This window comes from Ambystoma mexicanum, chromosome 11 (assembly GCF_040938575.1).
Source record: "Ambystoma mexicanum isolate Mex_15411 chromosome 11, UKY_AmexF1_1, whole genome shotgun sequence".
Classification (NCBI taxonomy): domain Eukaryota; kingdom Metazoa; phylum Chordata; class Amphibia; order Caudata; family Ambystomatidae; genus Ambystoma; species Ambystoma mexicanum.
This window is the reverse complement of record NC_090934.1, coordinates 212,788,819-212,816,198: the sequence shown is the minus strand read 5'-3', so window position 1 is coordinate 212,816,198 and position 27,380 is coordinate 212,788,819. Positions and strand designations below refer to the sequence as shown.

The window sequence follows — 27,380 nt, the reverse complement described above, 5'->3', positions numbered from 1 at the left end:
AAGATGGGCAGTCCCACATAATCGGTTTGTGCCATAGCTTCGCCCTGACCTGGTCTAAGGCTTGGACCAGGTCAACAAAGGCCATAAACACTCTCGGTTTTCCCTCTAATACTTTTATTTTCAGTATGCTCATTAGGAGAATATTTGCCGTTGTCCCCATAGATTTCATGACTCCTGTCTGAAACAGGTTGTTAATTTTTGTAATAAACGTCCAGTTTTGAAATCTTTCCAGAGCAAACGAAGCAAAAATATTTCCTATTGTGTCCAGTAAAGCAATTGGGCGATAGTGCCTCGGATTGTCCCTCGCCCCTTTCTTAAAGATCGGGATGATATTGGCACATTTCCACAAGGGGGGGACTGAGAATGTTCTCTCGCAATTCTCGAACCCCCTGTTTGTGGCGTGTGTCCTACAGGAAACCCTCCCTGCAGGTCGGGTGCCACTGTGGAGGTGTTGGGTACAAGCAGTGCCCCTTCTATGGTGTACTTTGCCAGCTTCTTTCGCACCAATTTATTGTCTGCTTTTGCAGCATTCTCTGCCACCTTCCTCTCCCTCTCTTGTTTTCGTTTTCAATAGTGCACTATTGTTGCCTGTATTTCTGGCCAGCCCTTAGCTTCGATACCCACAATTTTATCTAATGCTGTCTGTACTTCTGTCAGCAGTCCCTTTATCAATATGTGATAAAACGGGTACGCATTCATCCCAGGACCTTCGCGTCTCCTGTGTCCACAGATCCTGCACTTGTTTTATATACTCTTCTGGGTCATTGATGCTTTTCATTTTGGGGGCCATTACTGTCCCTAGGTCGTAACTGTCAGGATGCATGCTTCTCAGAACCTCCCAGACTCGTGGTCTGTTTTTGGAGCGGGCAGAGCCCTAGGATTGTTTTAGGAGCGGGTGGGGGGACCTGTGGTTATATCTGGGAAGGGTGGGGGGAGCACTGGAGTTGGAGCAGATGGGGTGAGCCCTGAGATTGTTTTTGGAGCGGATGGGGGAGCCCTGGGATTATTTTTGGAGAGGGTGGGGGGCCCTTGGACTATGTAGGGTGCGGGTTAGTGGGAGCCCTGGGACTATTCAGCTAGTGGGGTAGAGAGGAGCAGTGTAGGGGGTAGCCCTGTGCAGGAGTGGCTCGTCCATAAAGGGCGAGGGGGCGTTGGCCCAGCCACCCCCTCACCCATTCTGGAGTAGCCAGCCCACTGAAACGCTGAGCACTCCCTCAGCTGATTTTATTTCCAGCTGAGGGCAGCACTCCTGGGATGGCTGAACTGTCAAAGGGAAGCAATGTTTCCCTTTGACAGTTCAATTCCCCAGCTGCACATGCTCAATGAGCCATGCAAGGCTGGGTGTGCTTTGCTTCACCAGCCTTGCATAGCTCAGTGCTGGCTGGGAAACTGCATGTCTGTATGTGCGAGGAGGAGCACTTGCGCCATGTGTGTCCATGAAACAGGAAGCTCTTGCTACATGATGTGGGAGCTGGAGCACAGGGGAGGAAACATCAGAGCTGGGGCAGAAGGCAAGTTTGTTAATTTATTTTGTAGTTCAATATGTGTGTTGATGCGTGTATGCTTGTGTTATGAGTGAGTGTATGATGATGGGTGCTCGTGTGAATGATTGAGTGCTTGCTGTGTGAATGTGTATTTAGTTTAGTTTGTTTATTTGTATAGCGCAACCAAACCCTGGGGTAACTGGGCGCATTAACTTGTAGAACAACATAGGTTACAGATGATTACACAAGCAGGGTGAAGCAAATGACAGTAATAAATACAATAGATAACATGTGGGACCAGGTTACAGGATGGTCCAAGTCTATGGATTCGCTCTGTACTTTCTTCAACACTGACATAATCACTCCAGCTGCTCCCCGTGCTGTTTTCAGGTTGAATTTTGGAGTGTTTAGTTGGTACAGATATGGGGATCTGGTCGGTCTGGAAGTGCCTTGTATGGTGAATTTGTCTGATAGGTAATGTGGTGCTGTCAAGGAGAGGCATTTGTGTGTGATGACGAGTGTTCGTATTTTTATTCTGTCACGAATAGGGAGCCAGTGCACTTCCTTTCTAAAGGTGGAGATGTGGACCTTGCGGGGTAGATTGAGGGCACATCTAAGGGCGCTGTTCTGGAGAACCTGCAATCTATTCAGATTGTGATTGGTGGAACCGAGAAAGAGCGTATTGCAATAATCCAATCTGGACAGAATCGGGGCCCTAGCCAGGGTGAGACAGCTGTTGGTAGATAAGAATGGTTTACATGCATTGATAAGTTTATTAGTGTAAGCGGTAGGTGAAATGGTGGCGTTTATTTGTTTCTTGAGCGATAGTGTCGAGATACACTCCCAGTGTTTTGACTTCTTTTGAGACTTTTATAATGTTACCGTCAATGGTGAAGGACTGTGGGTCGACTTTGTTGGGACGGGCCTGGGAACCCACGATCAGAAGTTCTGTCTTGTCGTCATTTAAACAAAGGCTGTGTGTAGCCATCCAGGCTTGGATTTCAAGGTAGATTTCATTTAGTTTTACAACATCTTTCTCATAGCAACCTGTGAGGGTGATGAGGACCTGGGTATTGTCAATATAATTTGTGTATGTGACACCCAGGTCGTCAAGACAGTCGAAGAGGAGCTTAGTAAAGATGTTGTGAAGCAAGGAGACAAAGAAGACTGAAAGAGAAGGTAGTCCAAAAGAAAAGGGAAAAAAAATCGAAGAACCAGAAGAGAGGGAAAAATAAGAACTCTGATACAAACTCATTCTTGAAGAAAATGGCCAATGCCTCGACAAAGTCAACAGGGGTTGAACAGGAGATAATCGAGCTAGACCCCGAGGATGGTATCCGGGGGAATGCCGACATGATTCAGAAGTCAAAAGAACATGGTGAAAGCAGTAAAAAATGTCAGGAGGGGCTAGGAAAGACCGGTACTTATAAGGGGGAAACAAAATAGGTAATCAATGACATCGACAGGATCATAAACGGAAAGTGTGAGGGTTGGCTTGACAATAACTAATGATACATCAAAGCCAAAGCGAGGCATACCTATAGCCCCGATATTCTTAAGGACCAAGTTAAAGGCAGGAGTGACAAAACAATTACACAAGTATGATACCATTGGAGGAGTGAAGACTACTCAGAAGACTGTCCCGATATTCTTGAAAATGGTCCAAGTACAACATAAAATGTTAGACATTGTAGAGGAAATAAAAATGGGCGAATGTAAACGCAGGACGATCGGGGCCATAGGGAATGGAACAGGAAAATTCAAGGAAGTAGGACAGCCATCTAATTTAGGCACAGTCACTGTGGATCTCGTGGAGAATCCAAGAGAACAAATGGAAAGGGAAGTTAAAGCTCCGTCGCCATTTGCTATGCCGATTATTTGGCTATCACTCACTGCAAATAAAAATCAGATAAAATCCTTAAACAGAGGAGTGATTATGTCAGTGTTGAAGAAAGTACAGAGTCTTTTCCTACTTAACAGCCAAGACATTGAGTCTGTGAGATTTCTGGATTTAGACCATCCCCTTGTTGCAGAGGCAGAATGTGTATCAAGAGAGGTGTATGCAGCCATCGAAGAAGCAAAAGCTGACTTAAAGAAATTTGACTTACTGATATCAAACTCTCAGCCGGAGGCTTTGACATCATGCGGATTAGGGGCCCCGAAATGCACTCCAAAACAGGGAAGTGAAAAATGTAACCCTACCCACCTCACTATCCCACCAAGAACTGAAGGAATACCAAGAGTTATAAATAAAGAAAATACTCTGACATTTTTCCCGAGTATTCTAACAGGTTTTACAGAAACTTGGGCTAGGCCAAAAACCTCTTAAAAAATGCGGGCTTGAATGTCTTTTCTTGGAACACATGGGGTCCTAATAATCTCACTTCCAGGTCCATGAAAAACTATCTTTTTGGGGAGGGAGATGTCTTAATGTTGCAAGGATGATCAACCAAATTGCAGTTGAGGGGTATCATGTAGAGGTCCAAGTGGCCTCTCAGAAAGCCAGATGCCGTCCCAGTGGGTGTATGCTTATGGCCTCACCCCAGTTGAGTCTAACATACATGGTTTGCAAATTTGTAAAGTAACCTTGAGAAAAGAAATGTGACCACGTAGTAGTGTTCTGTAATATATATTGGAATCCCGTGTGTTCAGAGCTCTGTGTTTTTCTAGATATCATAGCACAGTCTCTGGGGAAAATGAAAACACTATACAAAGGGGCTGACATAATATTGGGAGGGGATCTGGACTCCCAATGTATTCAATTGTCAAAAGATCAAACAAAACAAACTGTGCGGAGAGTGACAGAGAATGGTCATCTATGTGTGGAGTTTCTAAATGATTGGGATTTAAAAATATCAAACGGTAATCTTCCAGGGGACACGCCAGCAAAACCAACTAGAATTCAGTGTCAACTCTGGATTACCTGTTTTTATCAAGCTCGCTATTTGAACAAAAAGCCACTTTGAACATCCGAGAAGGGGGAGGTAGTGATCACCTCTGGTTAGAGTTCTCTTTCCCAGAGATATTATTGGAAACACAAGAGGGAGACAATCAACGATATGACTGTAGGAAGGGAAGAGTGCACCTCCATAAATACAAAGCAGGGGGGTAAAACTCAATGAAAGGTTATCAGCCCATCCTGAGCATATTCAATATGAGAACTGTTCCCCAACAGGATTCACAAAGTTCATTTGGTCAATCTGCCCGACGAGGATAAACGGAGGTGGCCCCAAACAATGAAGAAACGATGAAAAAGAAAAAAGAGCTGAATAGGAGTGATTTAAAAAAATAAGGGAAATAGAGAGGCCCAAAAAGCAGATGAAAGACTCCTGATTAAGAACTATAAAGATTGGTCATTGATGAGGAACATAGAAAGATATCAAGGGGACAGGGAACATATGTTAGAGCTACTAGGGAAAAGGGATTCGAAGGAGTTCTAGTCTGTCATACATCAATTGGAGGAAAAAACAGTAAACCAGCAATGTAAACTGATTCCGGAGAAAGAATGGATCCGCCACCTAAATTCGGCTTTTGGGAAGCCCCAAAAAACTATATTCCAATATAACACACAAGAGAATTGCTGCCTAACATTCGATGAAACCTATATTGAAATACTAATTTTGAAAGGGTCGATCTCGAAAGCGGCGGGCACAAATGGCCTCACCTATCAGGTTTTGAGGAACAGCCTGGATTTATGTGCGAGGTTGCTCAATTGGCTTTTTAAGGAGATTTTGGCTAGAAAACAACTGCCACCCTCCTGGGGAACTGCAACCATAATCCCCTTGTTCAAGGGGGGTTATAGGACGGTGGCGGCAAACTACTGTCCTATTGCCCTTCTGGACATAGATTGCAAACTTTTTATGAAAATATTGCTTGGAAAACTGGAGACTTGGGAAAGAGAAACGAAGATCTTGTAAAGATGTCAACGGATTTTAGGAGGGGCCTATCCACTGCTCTAAATGGTATGGTGTTAAAGTTGTTAAGTGAAAAAAAGCAGAAGAGTGGTGAAGAGCAATTGTATGGGGCATGGGTCAACTTCTCGAAGTCCTTTGATCAAGTGGATAGGGGAAGGCTTTGGCAGAAGCTAAGGGCAAAGGGTATACCGGAAGGAATGTTAGGGATGCTCATAGAATTCCACAGAGAGAACAAAATCAGAGTGCGCTTGGATGCGGAGGGCCATCTGTCTGAACCAGTTAGAGTGAATTGGGGATTCAGGCACAGGTGTCTGGGGGCCCCACTATTTTTTTTATTTATATACAGCAGACATGGGGGACTATCTGGCGTCTTATGCATTGGCAAGTCCAGTACTGAATGGGGTAAAACTCGACTGGCTTGCCTATGCAGATGATGTGGTTGTCCTGGACAGAACAGCCATTGGATTACAACGGTTGCTTAATGGTCTGCACCGCTATGCATGTGAAAATGTGCTCTCCCTAAATCCAAACAAATCGAAAGTGCTGGTCTTCAGACAGAAAAATAAAAATGTTGCATTCCATCAATGGTCACTGGGGGGTGAAACAATAACAAGGGTGGAAGAGTTGGTTTATCTTGGTTGTAAAATATATGCCCTTCCGGCACTATGTAAAGTTGAGCATGACATTGCAATTAAAATAAAATCCCTTGCTGCCCAGATGAAGAAAATACTCTGGAGATATGGAAGATTCTTGCTTATCCCGGTACTAACATTTTACCAAGCAAAAGTAATTCCAGTTTTGCTTTACAGTTTGGAGGCAAAACCCCAGTTGTGGAATACCTCATGGCAAAAATAGGTAGGGCTTTTGTGGAAACGCGCTCTGGGATTGCCAATGAGCCTCTCGATGGATAATCTTGGGTATGAATTAGGCTTAAGATCTCTAAAAACCCAGGCAGGGTGGAACTTAATATCACTACTGCAATGGATTAATACAGTACAGGAAGACTCTCTGTATACAGATATAAAAGTCCATATGGAAATGGGTAAATCAAAACTTCTTGGTAATTTAAATCTTCTGGTGAAAGAATTACTGCTGGGTGCCGATATAGAGTACATTTGTACTGGAGGATTCAATGAAGGCAAAAAGGAAATGGTATGAAATGGAATGGATCCATGCCATTGAAAAAATAAGATTGGGGGCCAATCCAAATCCCTTGCAAACAGTTTTGAGTAAGTACTTGATAAAGTTTCCTGATTGAAGAACCAGGAACACGTTTGTAAGACTGAGGCTGAATGTTATTCATACTGGTGAAGTTTTGGCAAAAAAAGAGGAATGTGGGACTTAGCCATAAATCTATGTCAGATCTGCAAAAACCCAGAATCCCAATCCATCAACAAACATCTGCTGATGTTCTGTGAAGGTACAAGACATGCTAGACAGCACTTCTTTAGTAAATTTGTCCATGACACAACACATTATATGCAAGATTCACTTTGGGAAAGATTGATAGATGGGCAGTCACAGTGTATGACAATAGCGGTGATACAAATGCTTCAAAGTTGTAAGATTGGGCTATAAGCTTAGGCTTAAGGTTGAGGTTATCTAATTAGGCAACACTAGTACATTCTAGACTGGTCTCAGCAGTGTGAATTAGTCCAGAGGAGAAAGGGGAAAGAAATCTGATAAAAGAGAGATGTTCTATCTGGTGTTCTTGCATAAAAGAAGGTGTAGTTTGCCATGGTAAGACTTTACCTCTACCTCTATTGTTTGGAAATGTAATTTATGTTTTATATAGGTTTTTATAGTATGGTCTGCCTAATCTTAATTTAACTGATTAATGATTTGTCTTTGTTATATGTGAAGTAGGAAAATATGATGTGGATATGATTGTGAAAGGTTAATTTTAACCATGTACAATAAAAAAAAGTAAACGTTGTAAAGCGTGGGGGAAATGCAAGACCCTTGGGGGACTCCACATTGGATGGGGACAGAGTCAGCCGCAGCCGATGGGTCGAAGACCCTTGTCATTATGTCAGACACGAAGGATTGGATCCAATTGGTGGCATTCTGTGAGAATGTGGCAACTGGTAAGAGGTATTTGGTAAGAATTTGATGGTCAACCAGGTTGAAAGCTGCAGACAAATCCAACAAGAGCAGGCTGGCCAGTTTGCCCTTGTCTTTAGCTTTGTCCATTGGATTTTTAGGTCCAGGAGGGCCATTTCCGTCCCATGCCTGGGCCTAAAGCCAGATTGTCGCAGGCCTAAGAGATTGTTCTCTTCCAAATGTTGTTGAATTTGGAGGTATACCACCCTGTCTAATATTTTCAAGACAAGGGGACAGTCGTGATGGGTCTGTAGTTGGTTGGTATATTAGGGTCTAAGTTAGGCTTTTTGAGTAGTGGCAAAACCCATGCTTCTTTAAGGTTGTTAGGGACAGACAAGTTCTTAAATGATGAATTGATCAAGGAGGTGATGAATGGAGCTTTGACAATTGGAAGGTTTGAGGCTAGCAATTATGTTAACTACTTCATCCTCTGTGACTGGGGAGAAGTGGAAAGGGGGACAGTCAGGTCGGGGAGAGTTGGGAGCATTGCGAGAGTGGTCTTTGGGGCAAGGTGGGCTTTTTTGTGTTCTATCTTGGCTTGAAGGGGAGCTATTTTGTTTGATAGAGCTTGTTTGATGTTGTCACACCATGTTTTGTCCTTGATATAGTCATCGGAGGGAGGCACTGGTGATTCCAATTCTCTAGGATAGAGAATAACTCTTTAGTACCAGATTTGGCGTTGTGAATTCTAGTATTGAAAACCTCTTTTTTGGCGTTCGTAATGGCAGCTTTATAGGTGGCGGCTGTGGTGGAGAACCTTTCTTTAGTGGAGGGAGAAGGGGCTTTTCTCCAGCTGGCTTCCGATGTCCTTTTAATATTCCAAAGTGCTTTCAGTTCTGCCGAGAACCATTTGTTCAAATGAGCAATTGGTTTAGCCTTTCTTAGTTTAAGTGGTGCTATTTGGTTTAAAGCTTGTTCCAGTGTGTCCTTGTAGAGGTCGACTAAGGAAGTAGGGTTAGTTTTAGTGATGGTCTGGGTATTGGTGATAGGTTGTAGAAGGGGTCTTAGATTCTCTATGGTGATATTACGTTTGTTCCTAGACCTAATTGTTGGTACAATGGGCGTGGGTGCGCTCTTGAGAGTATCTTTGGGAATGATGAAGGTGATACAATGTTGGTCTGTCCAGGCGCATGGTGTAATGTTAAGCAGGGAAATGTCACAGTTGGCGTCGGCCAGCCAATCCAGAGTTTTGCCTTTGGAATGTGTAGGCTTATCAATACTTTGTGTGAGACCTAATTGCGTGATAGTGTCATTGAGAAAGGAGGCGTTTTTATCGTTAGGGTTGTGTAGACCTAAGTTGAAGTCACCCAGTAGAATAATTTGTGAGCCTGGTTTAGTGTTTAATGTCAATAGATGGGAAATGTCCTCCTCGAAGGAAGTGATGGCACCAGGAGGTCTGTAAATAAGGTCAATTAGTATAGTCTGGGTGTTGGATAGTGGGAGTTTGATTGAGAGAAGTTCAGCAGAAGGTAAACCTGGGTTGGAGACTTCTCTAATGTTCAAGCTGGATTTCGCAATGAGGGCCACACCACCCCCAATCCCAGAGGTTCTATCTGCCCGGATAATGGTGTAATTCTCAGGGATAGCGATCAAGAGTGCAGGACCCGCAGCGGGATGTAGCCATGTTTCAGTGACTGCGAGGAAGTCAAGGTGTTTGGAAGTGATCAGGTCAGCGATATCAGGAGCGTGTGCCACTAAGGATCGAGTGTTGATGAGAGCGCCCTTGATTGATTTGAGGGCAGTGGAGGCTAAGTCTCCTAGGGGGAGATCAGAAGATGTGGAGAGGCTGTGGTCATTGAGTGTGTCGGTATGTGCCACTGGAGGCAGAAAGTTGTTGTCCTTAGTGTGCAAGGTGAAGGTCCTAGGGGGCTTAAACTTGAATCTCAAGCGAGAACCTAGTCTTGCATTTCTCAAATGAGTGGGGCATGGAATAAGTGGTGTGGGGGGTAGCGAATTTTGTATCCATTCTACAGGTGACGGGTGATTCTATAAGGGGGTGACAGTGGTCGGTATGGCCGGCGATACTTGGTGCAGTATGGCAGGTGGGAGGTTTGAACGAAGGTGATAGTTATGGAATAGTGGGAGAATAGTAGCCATTGTAAGTGTTACTCTTCTTAGAGTGGCCATGACTGGTGGCAAAGTGGCTGGTTAAACTGAGCAAGGGTTTTTAATATAGGATAGATAATCAGAAGGACTCGCAGTCTGGCAGTGGACCGTGAGTCAGTATTAGGCAGGTAGGCTAGGTAGGCTGCAATAGGCAGACAATAGGCTACTAGGTCAAGGCAAGATATAGTGTGGAGATACTGGGCCACTTGACCAGGCAAAGTGCAGTGAGCAGGCAATAGGCCGCTAGACCAGGCCAGATGCGATAGGCAGACAATAGGTCGCTAGACCAGGCAAAATGCAGTAGGCCAACAATGGGTAATAGGCAATCAAAAAGCCATAGGCAAGCAATGGGCCACTAGGCAGGCAAACTATAGGCCACTAGACCGGCAAAATGCAATAGGCAAATAATAGGCTGCTAGACAGGCAAAATGCAATAGGCAAATAATAGGCCGCTAGACCGGCAAAATGGCCGCTAGACAGGCAAAATGCAATAGGCAAATAATAGGCCTCTAGACAAGTAAAATGTGAAAGGCAAATAAGAGACTGCTAGACAGGCAAAATGCAGTAGGCAAGCAAAAGGGCAGGCCAAGTGAGATGCAGTAGGGCACTAGGGCAAGCAGTATACAATGGGCAAACAGTGGGCCACTAGAGTATAGAGGGGCAGTAGGCTAGACATAGCATCTAAAGCAATTACTGTGAGACTTATATGGCAGTAGTTTCCTAGGATGAGACTAGTTGCAGTTAGCAGGGTTTGAGCATATCCGTGTGTCAGTGACCGCTACCTTGGCTCGCTGGGCAGTTAGCGTTCATATGCGTGCAGGTGCTAAGGTGGGTGAGTTATTAATAGTGGGGTAGATAGCGCGTATATGCCAGTGTGGGGGTGGGGGGGATTAACGATCACAGTCAATAATGGCCACCACGTGGTAATCCTGGAGCTATGGCGGACACTACAGGAATGGCTCTGTTATACTGTCGTTGCCTGTGTGATGTGGTTTGTTTTGCTGTAGGCCTTGAATGTTAGAATTTTGGGCACATACGTTTCAGTGCAAACGGTAGACATAGGGCAGTGATCGAGGGGTGGCGGTACTTCGCAAGGGGGGCGCTAGCGAATATGAGACCATATAGTTAACAGTGCGATCAATGCCAGGGATGATGAGGAGCATAGTATTTAATTGGGCGCAATGTCAATGAGGGGAAAAAAGAAATTCCCGGGCAGGAGTGGATATACTCGAGGCAATTTTACAGAATAATAGTAGAGGCAAAAGTTTATTGGTCAGGTAGTGCTTACCAACGTGAGCCCTGGTGGTGGGAATAGAGTCCCTGCGCTCTGGTGCGCTAACAGGGGTGCCAACAGGGCCTTATCTCGTCGGGCCTTTGCAGAGGCAGGCCGGCGTCTGCCTGCCGGCGGAAGTGCATGGATTTAATAAACACAATGTTGCTTAGCAACACCGAGCTAGCCTCCATTACAGGGGAGGGGAGGAGAAGGGGAGGGGAGCAAAAGAGGAGGGGAGGGAGGAGGGGAGGGTGTGTGTGTGTGTGTGTGTCTGTCTGTCTGTCTGTCTGATTTTGGCGAGTGAGAGGGGCAAGGGGAGGAGGGTTGTACAACAAAGGCATTTAAAAAATGCCTTTGTTGCACAATCCCCCTACCCACCTGCCAAAATCAGCAGTAAAAAAATACCATGCCTGGGCCCTTCAGCGCCTATCATATACACATAATCACGTTGAGTGTGTTAGGAGCTGTGGGGCCCAGGGGACAGGGATGGTATCTTTTTATTGACATCTATTTTAGATGTCCAGTAAATAAATACCATGCCTGCCCGATGGGCTCCCCAGTGCCAATTGGAAACTGTTCGGCTTTTTACCCATTTTCTTTTTTAAAGCATGCAACATTTTAACCCATTATTTAAAAATAATTCTGTGGGGGAGAACCCCCCCAGAACCCACCTTCATTGGTTTGGGCTCACTTGCTATACTCGGTCGCTTTAGCATATCTGGGGGAAATAGTGATTTTTTAGGTGGAGGAGCAGAACTATCTGCCACTGACTCTAGGGCTGTGCTTGGAGTGGGGTGGGAGGAGTTCAGGGACTGTGGTTGGAGCAGGGTGAGGGGGCATGGGATAGTTGTGGGAGCAGGGTGGGGAGAGCCCAGGCACTTTGGTGGGGGAAGGGTGGGGAGAGCCCAGGGTCTGTGGTGGGGTGGGGAAAGCCTAGAGACTGGGTTAGGATGAGGGAGCCTAGCGACTGTGATGGGAGCAGGCTGATGACCCCCGAGACTATATTGGAAGTAGGGTGCAGTGACGGCACACAATAGTTCATAGCCATTTGACATTTTTGGGGGGTCCCGGCCTGCCCACATTTTGCTCAGGGTGGGCACAGGCCAAACAAGTTTGAAGGCCACTTCTGTAAGGAGTCAATCAGCCTGCTTTGACTCTGAATACCCTCCACCATCAGCATATGGCCCTTGGCCGCAGGGCCTGCATCTGCTACACAGTTTATTAGTGGTGTGGTGGAGGGCCAGAAACTCAATTTAGGTATGGAGGCTAGATGCCGAAGCTTAAGGCTTTCTTTCTTACACAAGTTGCTTTAGTTGTTCTCCCACCACCCAGAACACATGGGTGCTGTCTGTGGCTCACACGTTTGCCTGCTCTGAGATTGGGGAAGCACTAGAGCTTAAACCCTTTAGTAGCTCAGCTCATTTATTGCCTGCCCTAGACAAGCAGGCATAGTGCTACTCATTATTTAATCCTCAGAAGGATTGCATTAATTGCAGGCACAACCAGGGTGCAAACCTGCATCATCCAACAGCTGTACTAAGGTTGATAGCTACAAAAGTAAAGCCTTGCCTGTTACCTCAGAGTGGCCTGCACTTCACAAGTTTGACTCCTGCTGCCGGGTCGACATTGCCATGATTTTATCCTTTTGAGTTCAATAAATCAAAATTGAAATTGGGGTATTAACACCTTTATTACAACGCTTAGCATCTGGAGGAGTCTGACATTAAGTGCTATATGAGAATACAGCAGTTATAAATTTAGGTATCTTTCAAATGATTCTGTGGGTTAAGGAAAGGTGAAAAATAAAGGTTAATAAATGCGAACTATCATTTTGCACGGAAAGTTGTGTAAAATTAAAAGTAATGTAACTGGATTTTGCACAATGGAACGTCTTCCATTTGGGTAGCCTCATTGTACTACAGAAGAGATGGATACAAGGCTCTGAATTAATTATGACGACAATCATTGCTTGGGCAGCCTTTAATGCCTTCCCTTTTAAGTTCATCTGCCCCATTACAGAAGGGGGACTAGACCGCTGCATAATCTATGGTCCAGGCACTAGCGTGTGGTATGTAAAATTGTTGCAATGATTGCTAATGGTTATGATTTTTTTTTATTTCCTGCTATTCTTTACTTTTTAGTTTTGGTGGAAAGCACTGTCATTAGAAAACAAGGTATTGCCAGTGCACCGTCCACAGGCATGTGTCTGTGATGTCACTCCCTGTAACTCACCTGGGCGAAAGGTTTCACCATAAGGCTCACCCCTCCGCCCTCTGTAAATGTAAAAGCTGAAACCCATGTCTATAAGTCATATCTGTTATACAGAGCTTGAGGATGCACGGGCAGTTCTCGGACTGCTCCCTCCGCAGTCTTCCTCCACTCTGTCCCATCTAAGGGGTGGCTGCCCAAGGCTTTTTTTTTATCTGCAAGCGGGTACTATGATACTGCGTGTGGGGGGTTGAGGGCAAGTACTTGAAGGTCTTGAAGCGCAACCATTTTTGATGACCTCAGACAAATTAGATCCTTATTTGGCTTGTCTGATACTTGTGCTAGCAACAAAAAGGTATAACATTTGTAGGTTATTGTATTTTTACAGATTTGTGAACTTGAAACCACCTTGATGTTCATATAATTTACCCCATGTGTGCCTGTTATATATATTTTGCAGTAAGTCTCTCTTGCTTGCATGGTGAAGGATATCCATTGATTCATAGGTATAATAGTAGAAACGGGTTGTACTTACATATCAGGGTATGTGTTTACATATCAGTCTCGGGTCTGTCCCCCGATCATTGTAACGCGTTACATTACAATTCAACAATACTTCAAAGTGAGAGTAAGCAGTGTAAGGACCCTGGTCCTTTACAGACGCTGCTAGACCGACAGTTTCTCCAAAACACTTTGCTCTTCGCCATGTAGTTTTTATCTAGTGTATTCAGTCCTCAGAGTGGTGGAAGTGGATATAATACCCAATATAAGTAGTTCTGAACTACCCAGTTATTCTCCCTAGCTCTACTTAAACAACCTCAGCTAAAAGGCTTGAGGGGTGCAGAATATTGTAGCCTTTGGTGCTGATGATTCACTATGGACTGAACTGAATATTCCACCCATCTGAACAGGTTCGGTCACCCTTGGATCTATTTCTGCTGGGTGAGTGTACACTTGTCCGAAGGTACTTCTATTGAAAGTCCTAACTTCCTATCCCTAACACTAAACCTAAACTAACTATAATTACATTTTGTACAAGTACTTTTGATGATCTACTTCTTATGAGGCTGAAAGATTTCTCTTCTCAGATGCTCATTCGCCAAATAGCAACTTATCGAATGTTCTGGAAATTACATTGTCGTTACTTTTCTGCGAATGTCATTTGCATCAGGCATTGTGCTCAATTCCCTTGTTGAGCCACATCGAGTCAACACTATATACGTGCAATGATTTGGAACTGCGGAGCAAGGGTTGGAGGAACGTCCCAAGCAAAGCATAAGGAATGCTGCTCATGCAGCCTTCTGCTTCTACTTGCATCACTTAATGAAGAAAGGTTTAGCTGACTCTTCCTTGGACTAACACAGTTCTGGAGGGGACACACTGGTTCAAACTCAGTAGTGCCTCCCACAGCAAGCTCAGCATGACAGTTTGCAGAGGGAGATGCTACTTTTGCTTGTCTCTGTAAAGTGCCTGAATTCTCACTGGAGTCACACTGAACCCAGGGGCTTTGGTGGCAGTGGTAGCATTCAGTGGTACATCGGTCCCCAGGGAGCCCTGCGGTCGCAGAAGTGTAAGCCACTATGCAGTGATGGAACTGCAGCCTGCTGAGCGGGATCTTTGGCAAATCGGGGCAGAGCAGGTAAATGCTGCTTTCTGCGCCAAGTCACAGACTGAAGGGCAGCCTTGTTGTGCTGGTTAATGACGTCAGCTAGTGTACAGCAGATTGGGCAGTCCGCTTTGAGCAGTGTTGGAAACCATGTTTGATACTTGTTAAGTCCTTTGAGAAACCTGCAGCTCAATGCAGCACTAAATGCTGGGACTTCACATTATTGCAGGTGTGGCATTTTGGGCAGGGAGCTCTGCCAGTTTACTACTGCCAACCTGACATAGCCAGTCCATAAGCGTGGATAAAGACATCTGATCAGACAGGGGACCTACATTTTGGAGTTTGGCATCATTTAAGATCAGTTGTATTGGCGCCATTATCTGGAGTTCCTCACTATTATTAGCCATTTTCCCCATGCTATCTGCCTATCGGGTGGACGGGGGGACAGGAAGTAGGCGATGGGAGCAGGTGGAGAATGTGATGAGTGAATTAAGCAGGGTGCTTGGTGGTTATCAATCTGTTTGTATTGGGCACTTGGGAATCCTCGCTATCTTGTGTGGTCATTTGTTTAACAACCTTGAAGGATGATTCAGGTTGTTTTTTGCTCAATTTTTGCCCTTCAATTTGTATTCCCTGAACTTATTAACCAACAACTGATCTTAACGAGATTTTAAATTTCAGACCATTCATCTGGTGAGCACCGTTATTGACCGTTGTGGCAGGTTAGAAGGAGGAGTCTGACGCTTGAGGGACATATTTACTGATGTTTATTAAAATAATACAGATAATGCCTGTCTTTCCGTATTGCTAGAGGGTGTTCCCTGCCTATCTAATTAAACTAAGGGGGCTTGTTAGTCGTCAGGAAGTCCCAAATGAATATGTCCGTGGTCAAAACTAGTTCTAACTGACCCTACCACCATTTTAACTAACTTAAAGTAGATCAAGAGAATGTCTCCATTCTGATTGAAATATCTCTTCTTTACTCCAAAGTTCTCTATAGTATGATATCTTTAGTCACTTGCCACCTACTGGATAAGTTCTTGTAACTCTTTCACAATACACCTGGGTTTTATCCTCTTTAGGGACAGCTTTTTGACAGTCCTCTTTGACGCCCTTTCTTCTAGTCTGTTTCAGACCTGTATGCCTCCCTGACTCTTGTAACACAGGCCTTCTTAGTTTGGTGTACTTTGTTGTGACTTGACCATCCCCCTCTCTTGGTGCTTCTCACTTAGATTATCTTTCCTCCTACCTGGTTCATTTGCTTTCATTTCCCATTCATAATTATAGGATTCTCACTCTGTTTGCTTACCTCTTTACTTCTTAAACCGTGGTGTACTTCCCCTATTTGTTCTCAGTCTTTAATGACTCCTCTTTCAGGCTTATTCGTTAGTCTCTTTATCGCATTATCACAGTTCCACTTAAATCGCTTTTTATTCAGTATCTTATCTATTTCACTTGGACACGTTTTTCCCGCTTCAGAAGGATACCTTGGCTGCCTCCCGGTTCTCCCACTACCTCTGTATCTTCAGCGGAACGCTGTGTGGGTCGGCACTCACTCAGGTTCTCTTCCTCCATTCTGGATCTTGTGCTCTCTTCTTATGACCGATTGTGGGTGCGGGCACCAGGGAGTTTTGTCCACTCCCAGCTGGATTGTTTTGGCGCAGTTCAATGTGCTCACGGCCCACCACAAAGTCGTTGTGATCACGCCACCTGGGGGGTTAGGATTCCCTTCTCCTCTGCTTGTCCTTCGTCGTAAACGCTGGATATCCTCTCTCACTCTTCCTCCTCTCTCCTCCTATCACTCCCCCCTGTCCTTACCCCCTCTCTTACCCTTCTGACTCCCGCCTTTCTTCCCCTCTCCTTAAGAGACCGATGCTTTCCCTTGTGCATAATGATGCATTTTAGTTTTACCTTCAGCCAAATCCCTAGTTATTACTGTTCTTCACACCCGATAGAACCATATATGCTGCTATAGTGGATGATGGGCAGTTCCTCACAGGAAAGTGAGTTTCTCTCTCTGCGGTTTGGCATGCCCAGACCCCTATGCAGGATCTTGCGGAGCTGTCTCATCTCCCTAGCCTCAAAGGGGAGGCTCCCCTTGGGGAGAAGGGACGACTGCCTTAGATTCCTCACAGTGCCTAAAAGCCTAGGCCCTGTATTTATTGTTTTATTTATTTATACTTAAAACACTTATTTGAAGCACTTTCAAATGTCTCATAAATTCACTGAGATCAGATTTGGAGACCAGTTGTGTCAGATAATTAACTTGATTAAAAGTGATTGGGGGACAGACCTGAGACTGATATGTATTTGCACAATTTCTTAGACGGCCTGGAACTAGCTCTCCTACTTATGCCAGTCGGGTGACTGGGGTTGCTACACAGCTTGGATCATGAAAAATACTGGCTCTTTTATTTTGTTGCTCGTAATTCATGGGTCTGGAGCAAACAAAGACCTAATGAAATTGTGGAGCTTATCCTAACCGCTTAAACACATTTATTCAATGGAACATTACATCTGACGCTGTGCTAGGTGACCGGGGACCTATATTTTGCTTGGAGCTTGCACTTGATTAACTGTGCCACTTTTTGCCTTTTCTAGTTTTTGTTATCATGTCTTTTAGGAAAGATTTCTCTTTTTGGCAAATTTCCCTCCATAGTTTCTGTTTACTACCAATATTTTTTATTTGTTTTTTAACCTGTTTAGACATTGTGAAGGGGAGTAAAGCCTTCAGCTTTGCTTCCGTTTTGCTCATTTCTTATGGGGAAACTGATATCTTTTACATTTATGGAACTTTTTAACCTTCACCACAGCATCTTTCAATGCAGTGCAATGGGGTAATTTTGTATCGCCCTTATTTTTTACACATGGGATTTATGGTTACTTTTATGTGCCTAAAGACAAGGTGGTGACAGCAGATACATTATTACAATTTCTGCATTACGCAAGTCCTAAAAGCTACAGGAAACAAATTTTTGCAGCGAGCGGAAGAGTTGGAATTGCTGATGTCTTAGAACACGGAGGCTTCTCCCGCCTGTTAAAAGAAAGTGACACTAATTGGACCAATGCAGATTTAATGTCTTCAGGAAACGTGGCTCTCAAAAAATCCTACCCTGGATGGATTTGTTTCTTTCATAAACCCAGCTATTAAATGAACAAGGGGCCGCCCTGCTGTGGGTTTGTTGGCATTCGTGAAAAACTGATCAGTTGTTGAACCTCTTAGTTCATTAAACCATGGTCCATACCTGCAGGAGATGACTTTAAAACAACGAGCCCCCATTAAAAATTATTAGCAGAAAGAACCATGATTCCTAGTTTTAATCAACATACATTGGAATCCGAAAACATGTGAGGAGAATCAAATGCTGCAAAAATAATGGGATCTAAATCTGGCCTGCAAGGAGGGTAGGCCGGAGGTTGGTAAAACTTGTAAGCCCGTCATGTCACAGCGAAATAAAAGAGGAGGTCACAGGGTGGCCCTGATGAAATCAAGAGGCATGCATATGTTAAATGGAGAGTTGGAAAAGAGGAAGATATGTAACGCCACATGGCACTCGGGGAACCCGGTCTTCAGTTATTGATTACATCTTTGCCTCCACAAGCATGGTAAGGAAAATTGAATCACTGGAGCTAATTTACACGGCGTAAATCGATCAGAATCTCCTGAGAGCTCAGTGGTCTGGGGAGGCCACTTACTACCCGAAGAAACAACATTGCAAAGTGTCGGTAGAGCCTAATGGGACAACGCTTAGACTCTGCAAACAAGACGTTAGCGCGATGGCCAAATTGTTCAATTAAAAGCAAACAGTCAACAACAAGGCGCGAAAGCTATCGACTACCGTCCCTTACTTGTACCCTATCAAAATCCCAAGTACTCTGTTAAGCACCATCAGACTATACACAGACACGCCTATAATGAGGATGTGGCAAAGAAAACAATTTCATTGAGACAGGAATTAAAAATCCTTAAGGATATGAAGAGGGCTGCTTTGCTGCAAAACGCCTACAAATACTGGGTGAAAGTTAAGAAATGGGAACTAACTATAAAAGATACCCAGATGTTGGAAGCCCTGAAGAAGAAAAACAATGCAAGATAGATATGGGCAATTATAAATTCTACGGTCTGCAACCAACACCATGCTTTAATAAATGGGGTCTCAGAAAAAACTGGTCATTGTTCTTTCAGGGTCTCTACACAACACCAGAAGGAGAACTAACAACTTCATACAAGCAGGTGCCCAGGTCATTAAAATATAACTAGGAGGACATAGTTGCCTTAATCATGAAAGTGAAAGCTTCCCGGACGGCCTTTCCAATGCAACGTTAAAAGAAAATTCGAAAGAATGGGCAGACGTACTGGATTCAATTTTGAAATCAGTCCTTACATCAGGATCAATACCGGATTCCTGGAAGGAAGCAATAGTGATGGCGATATTTAAGAGTGGTGATCGTGCCTATCTGGGCAATTATAGGCCCCTTGTGCTACTTAACATCCTGGGAAAGATTTATGCAACCCTTCTCCTGCAGAGACTAAAAAACATGGGAAAAATACGCTGGCCACCAAGACACATTTCAATTGGGTTTCAGCAAAGTCCTTGGGACCTTTCACCCATTGTTCCTGCTAGCTCTCTTGAAAAACAAAATGCTGAAGAGCAAATGCTACTTGGCATTCGTTGACTTTACAAAAGCCTTTGACAGCATAAGCCGAGTGGGCGACACTAACAAAATGGAACTGTCCTCCAGACCTGGTAGCCCAGATAAGAGCTTTGCATGCAGACACTGCTGTGAGAATAAAACTAAACACGGAATGAACACTAACAGATTAAATCAAAGCGGGTAGGAGAGTAAAACAGGGCTGCCCACTTGCGCCCTATGCTTACAACTTGTACATATCAGATCTAACAGCATTTATGAAGGATTGCAGGTGCTTCCATCCGAAAATAGGGGACTACGAGATAACGCACCTTCTGCATGCCGATGACCTTGTCTTGGTGGATAGAACCCAAATCGGGTTATAGATGCAATTGAAACGCTTGGAAGAATACACAAAGCTGAAAGAACTCTCGATTAACAGAGGAAAAATGATAGTGATGCAAATTCAAGCGCATAGCAAAGGGAGGCGAATGTTCAGCTGGCAAATCGATGGGGCAAATTTGGAATGCGTGCAACACTTCAAATATCTGGGTCTGTCAATTTCAGGGAATCAAGGAGAGAAGGCCATCATAGCTGCCTTGACAAGAAAAGTAGAGCCATTGGCTAATCAAGCAAAGATTCTGAAGAGAAAATCTTATGATTTCTCTCTTCAACCAGTAATCGATTTTTACAAAGCTAAGGTGGTACCAATATTAACATACAGAGGAGAGACATTGGTGACTGTTCACCCTAACCTGTGGCCGCTACTAGAAGGGACATTTTGGAAACAGGTACTGGGCTTGCCAAAATCAACTCCTATACAAATTGTAAGAAGAGAACTGGGTTTAATATCATTGAAGGCAGCAGTGGTTTAGAAATCTCTAACCTTTTACAGGAATCCTTTATATTACCGAACCTGGCTGTTTGCTTTCAATCGATACGAGTTGAAATAGCAAAAAGTGATAACATCTTAGACTCCTCGTGGCTTGAATCCTGCAGAAATCTATTAACCATAATTGAGACCTCGGAGGAAGAACTACTGCCCAACCCAGGCAAAACCAAGAAAAAACTTTGGGAACATGACTGGATAAATACTGGGGAGGAAGGGAATGAGTACAAACTGTTCAAGCAGTTAAGGGTGAGATGAAACCTTATGGCCAGCCACAGAGAAACTTAAAGAAATTTGCGGACCAGGCCTATAGAGCCAAGCTGATGAGAATCAGATTTAATCTCTTGCCTACCATGGAGGGAGGGAGGGATGGATGGATGGACGGAGAGAGGGAGAGGGAGTAAAAAAAGAAAAACCCACACACACAAACTGTCTGATCCCATTAACCATCCGTGAAACCAATAGTTGTCCCTTATTGAACAATTACTGGCTGTTTGAATGTTGCAGATCCTTACCATTGGTGGGCTTCAAATTACTTCTAGGCTGGATTTTGGATAAGAAAAGGAGAGACGAGACGAGGAGACTGAAAGGGAGCACACAGTGAGGCAGAGAGATACGTATGCAAACAGGGTAGACCACTGGCAGCGTAACACCTGACAGAGGCGGAGCCAAAGAAAGCAGCGGAACCCGCAACTTTCAGAACTGCTCTGAGAGTGAAAGCAAAACGGTGGATGCCCAGCATCTATAAGAAGAGAGAAACTGAGGAGGCAGGAACTCAATTCCCGGCGCGCCCACGACGCCTTCATGGTGGGCAGTGCACCTGTACAACTACGCTGAAACTATTACCCTGCTCACCTAGTTGGGCATTATGGGCTTAAGGTGTTGCAGGGGTCTTCCCCGCATACATTAAATGCGAAACTAGGACAAAACAACAGAATTCGAAAAGCTTGAGGCTCAAAATGTGAGCAAGTCTGCTTCACAATTTTGAATCTCAAGCTTTTCGGAATTTGTTATTTTAATGATTTTAATGTAGAACCAAATCAAAAGCTGGCACTTATGAATATATGCACTGTAAGTGTACCTATCTTAAAGTGAAATATATGTTTGGTTCTATTTTTTTCTCCTTACAAGAAAGTACACATCAAAAAAGAGCATTGGCATTTAAAACATTTTTTATCGACGCCAGAAAAATTACCTGCAAGTAGAGAGTTACCAATAAGTATGCTGGCAAAGTATCAAAGGTTCCCACCTTTTAATAACAACAATCTGTTATGTTATGTTTATTTATAGAGCACGTGTTCACCCGAAGGCATCTTGGCACTGGGAGGAGGAAAGAGTAACGAGCATGAGGGCACGGAGAGGCTTAGGGAAACATCAGAGTCAAAAAAGATAGGTCTTAAGATCCTTCCGAAAGGCAAAGTGATTAGACAGTGACTTCATGGTCAGTGGAAGACTGTTCCATAGTAGAGTCGCTGCAACAGAGAAGGCACGTCCTTCCAGTCGCGCACGACAAAAGGAGGGCACCATGAGAAGACCAGCTGAAGCTGAGCACAGCGAGCGGTTAGGAACGTACCGCTCAAATTTAACTCAGATACTCGGCCCTATGGCCATGCAAAGCCCGGTGGACAATGCACAGCGCCTTGAATTGAACTTGCTGTGCCACCGGGAGACAATGGAGAGAACGGGTGTATAGGGGATATGTGAGACCCATAAGGAGTGCCCAAAGCAGATTCTGGAGGCGCTTTAATCTGACAATCAGCCCTTTAGGCTGCGCAAGGTACAAAGAATTACAGTAGTCCAACCTACTAAGAATCATTGCTGCTACTACAGGTGGACGCAGCAGGGGAGGGATCAAGTGGAGCACTTTCCTAAGACTTTTCAACTGGAAATGTCCCTGCTTACATACCGAGGAGACTTGGGGGGCCCAGAGACAAGTTGGCTGACAAAATAACACCAAGATTTTTTACCTTTGTGGAAGGCGCCGGAAGTGGGTCAAGGGACGAGGGCCAGAAGGAAGAAATTGATAGCAAGGGATTGAGATCGGAACCCAGCACCTGTTTTATCCACATTCAGTTTCAGCCAATTTTGCCCCATCCATTGCCCTCGGCGGTCAGGCACTCGTGCAGGGGAGCCGACACCTCCGCCTGATCCAGATCTAGGCGGATTAGAAGCTGGGTGTCCTCCGCATATGAATAGAACCTGATGCCGTAGGAGCAGATGAGGCAAATCAGCATAAAGATGTTGATGTTAAAAAGAATAGGGGACAAAGCAGAACCCGGAGGTACACCACAGCAGAGATGTGAAGATTTAGAGAGAAAGGGGAGGGGGGAGTAAGAGTTTGGGATCTGTCTTCCAGAAAGGAGCCGAAACACGCCAATACCCGACCCGAGACATCGATCTGGCCCAGGTGGGTAAGCAAGGTAGCATGATCCCCAGTGTTGAACGCGGCTGAAAGATCTAAAAGAATCAGGGCGCCGACACCGCCCCCATCCACCAGCCTGCCCTTGTCGTCCTGAACGGAGACAAGAACGCTTTCTGTCTCCCTACCAGGGCAAAAACCAGACTGGGCTGGGTCGAGTATCATGGACGACTCAACAAAGGAAGACAGCAAAGGAGACACCAGTGATTCGAGCAGTTTCATAAGACAAGGAAAGAGAGAAATGGGGCGGAAGTTAGACGGAAAGAGCAGCCTTAAGCTCTGATGGAATAAATCCCGACTGGCAGGAGAGATTGATGGCGGTGGTGATTTCACCTAAGAGATTGACCGATAGCTGTTTCATCACTGCCAAAGGGAGTGGATCGGAAGGGTCACAGGCTTTTTCCCTAGCAGTGCTTTAGAGACCATATCTTCCGAGAAAGTCGGAAAATGAGAGCACGAGGATCTAGGGCAATCAATAGCTGGAAGAATGGGCAGATTACCTGATAGTAAAGTAGTACTCTGTAGTAAAGTAGTCCCAGGAAAACAAAATCCCAATACAAGACATGTGTTATGATGACTCTCTTATGTGGTCTTGTGGGTAAATGTCTGCACTTGGAACAAGACAACCTGGTTGAAATCCTTGTAGGTAAAATCTTGAGCAAGTTTACCAGTCTCAAAAACACCCAATTTGGGTAGCATCTGCCTTCTGAAAAAAGTCTGCCTACCCACATGTATCCTCTACTTGTGCACTGTAAAGCAACACATGACCACAACGAGGAAACCTCTCCAGGATTGCAACCTCTTACCAAATCCTCATTTATAAATGTTTCGTAAGTAAGGTAATCACACAAATATAAAAATCCTTATAGAAACAAGTTAGGCAAAAAGTGTACAATTGTAGCATTATTCACCTCCATCTCAAATGGGAGACTACAAATGCCAAAATGCAGTTCAGCAGAAGGCAAAAAATGACCTTTGCATTTGGAAAATGTACTTTCAATTCTTACACTCGTAACAAAAGGTAATGAATGGAAAGGTTACCTGTTTGACAAATACAGGGTTTCTATATGGTGTAATGAAAATGTTACATTCTACCTAAAATAAAAGCGTGTTGGTGTGTTAAATATGGACACTTGAAAATAATGTAGTTTTAAACTGCTTTGTGTGATATGTTTTAAGTGGCCTGGAGGAGGGTGTAGATTTAGGCAGGTAACTGGTGCTTTGTGTGCTTTCAAAATAAAAAGGAGCATGGATAGCTCAGGCGCAACACATTTGTCTTGGAAGCAAGACAATGCAGCACAACACAGGTTAGAATCCCGATCCCGCGCTTAGAAACCACTAGTTGTTATTAAGCGTGTTATAAAAAAACTATTCTAATAACTTGCATTTCTTAACACTGAAATGTTAAGAATGTCTTGCCCAAAACAATGGTCTTCTAAATGGGCCGTCCCTTGACAAATATCACCTCCCAGCGGCAGGCAGACAATGTGGGCCCCTTAATGACTGCTTATCATTTTCTTTCTTCTAGCAGAGCTTTTACAGTTTGAGAGAACCGTCATTATGGGGCCCACAACGTATGCCTGCCGCTGGGAAGGGGGTATTTGTCTTAACAGCAGCACAAGGGCTTGGGACGTGACACCGTCTGGAAGAAGCAAAAAGAATGTAGGCAGCTTGGATGGAGTTGGGGGCTGGTTTTTGAGCAGGCAGAACGGACCGAGGTGACAGTACATGGGGTCTGGAGCATGCTGCACGAGTGGGGTCTGTCCCAGAGTGGTGATCTGCTGGCTTTTTTTATTGCTAGGTCGGCTTTGTTTTCCACCACGCCAGCCAAGTACTGAAATTCAGCTTCAAATGCAAAACTTATTAAGTATTTAGCCGAAGCCAAATATAACTTTCCGAAAATCACTTTTATAGCTGGAATTCGGCCGAATACTAACTTGAAGCCGAATTTCAGTGCACCCCTAATCATTTTATCCATGACCATATGATTCCACAAACTGGCCCACCAATCCCATGTCATGGGGGGCAGGTGTTTCTTGGGTGACTTACAGTGTGCCTCTATGGTAATTCAGGTCCCTTTTAGACATTAGGTAATTAAGGCAGACCTCATCCCCCTCATGCCATAAGTTTCTCCCTCATCGACCTCGCCCAACAATACAACACTGGGGTCCATCGGAAGGTCACTAGGAGTAGTCACTTGTATATTACTGAGCTCTTCATGCAAGAAGGATTGAACTCTTCTGCATTCCCACCATTGAAGGACAGTCGTTCCAAGTGGTAAGGCGCAGTGCCAGCAAAGGGGAGACATTAAAAGAATCATTTTATGGAACCGTGAGGGAGTTGTATATCAGCAAAAACATATTTTCTATCTTTTCTCTTTTACCTGCGCAGATAGGAAGGACTTGCAAAGCCTTGCCCAAATATTAGCCTTTGATGTCAAAACAGTTTGAACAGGCTTGCATGTTCTTGATTGTGCATGGGTCTAGACTCTTCTCGTGGATCATCCAGTCAACAGGATATCTTAACATTTAGTAGTTTCTCCAGGATTCCAAAGCCCATTCTAAGGATACATCAACCCGTTATGTAATTGCAGGTAATTAAATCTTCCTGATTCCGGAATCTGGCACCCTGCATTTCATTCCTCAAGCTTTAAGGCGGTTCCCTGGTCATAGAACAGTTTAAGCAGAGTTACACCTCACTTCACCCATATCCAGAACCCTAATCAAGGCGAACCCAGAGGAAAATCTGCGTTTCCCACTATCTGAGTAAACGGCGATGGCTAGGGTGACAATTTAAATTTATTACGGGCTTGTTCCCAGTATGAGAGTTTGATATCAATTGTTATCGATTTACATAATAGGGCATGCTGAACTTGTGGCTGAAGATGAATCGACCCTGGCAAAAGGGGTTCAACTATGTGCTCCTCAATCCCTTTCAATCTATTAACTAATTACCCAACCCACCACTACGGAACCACATGAACCTATGATGCAAATAGATAACGGCTGATATTTGAGTGAGACCACCCCTATATTCGGAAGTCATTACTTTTGTACGGGCTATCTGGGCGGCTTGCTTGTCAAACAAACGCAGAACTCCTATTCTACATCTTGAAAATAAATTGGGGAGAAAAGTGGCTAGGGAGAGCTTGAAATATATTTATGATAGAAGGCTCATCTTTACAGAAGTAGTCTCACCCATCCATGATATTTCAATTGGGGGCGTGTCTAGTCAAAGCTCTATTTATAGAGGACATGAATTCCGGGACATATGTTTAAGCAATTTGGAATGGGATTTGACCTTTTTGGGCTGCATGGTAAACTATACGGCTGTTCAAGATTTTTAATCATGGATTTCGGTACAGTAATACCCATTGCATGTCACTTTTGGTAATTAACTGTAAAGCCTGACCAAGCTCAGAATTTGGGTAACTCTTGCACTAGATGCAGAAATGTAGCCTTACGGTCTGCTATAAAAAAAAAAATTCTGCAAAGAGTGTTCATTTATTTTGAGATTCCCCCCACTGCAAGACCCTTTGTGTGCATCATATGTGGCTCTGTGAGCAAAAGTATGGATGCAGAGGGCAAAATGTAAGGGAGATATTGGGCAACCCTGTCTTGAACCACTAGTAATGGGTATGGGTGCAGAGAAATGGCCATTCATGAAAATTGCTGCAGATGGCACACAACTTCATTGACGTAGTTTTGAATTTGCATTTGAAACTTAGGCCTCTCTCCCATTAGACAGGACCTTCTAATTGTGCCCCCTTATTTTAAAAGTGCATCAAAACTGCATTTGAACTTCATTTGAAATTACATTTGCAATTTTTAAGCACCTCTCCCACTATACAGGACCATTCCAAGTGTTCCCCTGTATTTGAAAGTTCACTGAAACTACAATTGAAATTGCATTTGAAACTTAGGCCTTTCTCCCACTAAACAGCACCCTTCTAAGTGGGCTGCCCTATATTTGAGAATGCATTGAAACTGCCTTTGATCTACATTTGAAACTTATGCCTCTCTCCCACTATACAGGACTCGAATCTCAGCGTGATCTCCTGTAATATACTACACTCTGAAACCTAGGCCTCTCCACCTCAATACAAGACCCTTGAGTACAAATATTCTCTCCTGTATCAACGTACACTGTGAGAAAGACAAATCTAGGTGTCCCCTCCTCCATCTCACAACTTAAACCTGCCACAATGTGAGGCCGGAGCCTTTCCCGCTATCCAGATACTCCAGCTTAGGTGTTCAATTGCTGCCTAGGATTACCAGTCTAGGTGTTTCATTGCTGCCAGTCACTTTGAGCCTTGAACCTTCCTCCCGATATCTAGGCGTCAAATTGGGCGTTAATTACTACCTACCTCCCCTGTCCCCCAGGACTCCCCAACCTGATATTTGATCACCCCATGCTATTTGCGAAGCCAAATCCCTCTCCCGATAGATTGATGTCCCAATCTTGATCACTGCCCACCTTGCGGAACCAAACCTACCCGTTGCTGTCAAGGATCAGAAATCAGGCTGTTCAATCATCTTTCGCTCCCGCTGAAACCTACATCACTTCGGCTTTCTGATACCCCACACCCAAGAATACAATCTCATTGTAAACCACCTGTAAAATTCTAAACTGTCCACCTCTTGTCCCTCAGTCATCTAGGGATTATCAGTAACTGCTACAACTGAATCCTAGGAAACTGACACCCAGGACATCCACTAAGCACCTAAGCCAGTAACTACTACCATC

The 27,380-nt window shown here is 44.3% G+C and overlaps 1 protein-coding gene across 2 annotated transcripts in view; it reads left to right on the top strand.

Annotated features, from left to right (window-relative positions):
* Positions 1-27,380, top strand: part of GPN2 (GPN-loop GTPase 2) — a 369,135-nt gene that overhangs the window by 150,591 nt on the left and 191,164 nt on the right. The window lies entirely within an intron of this gene.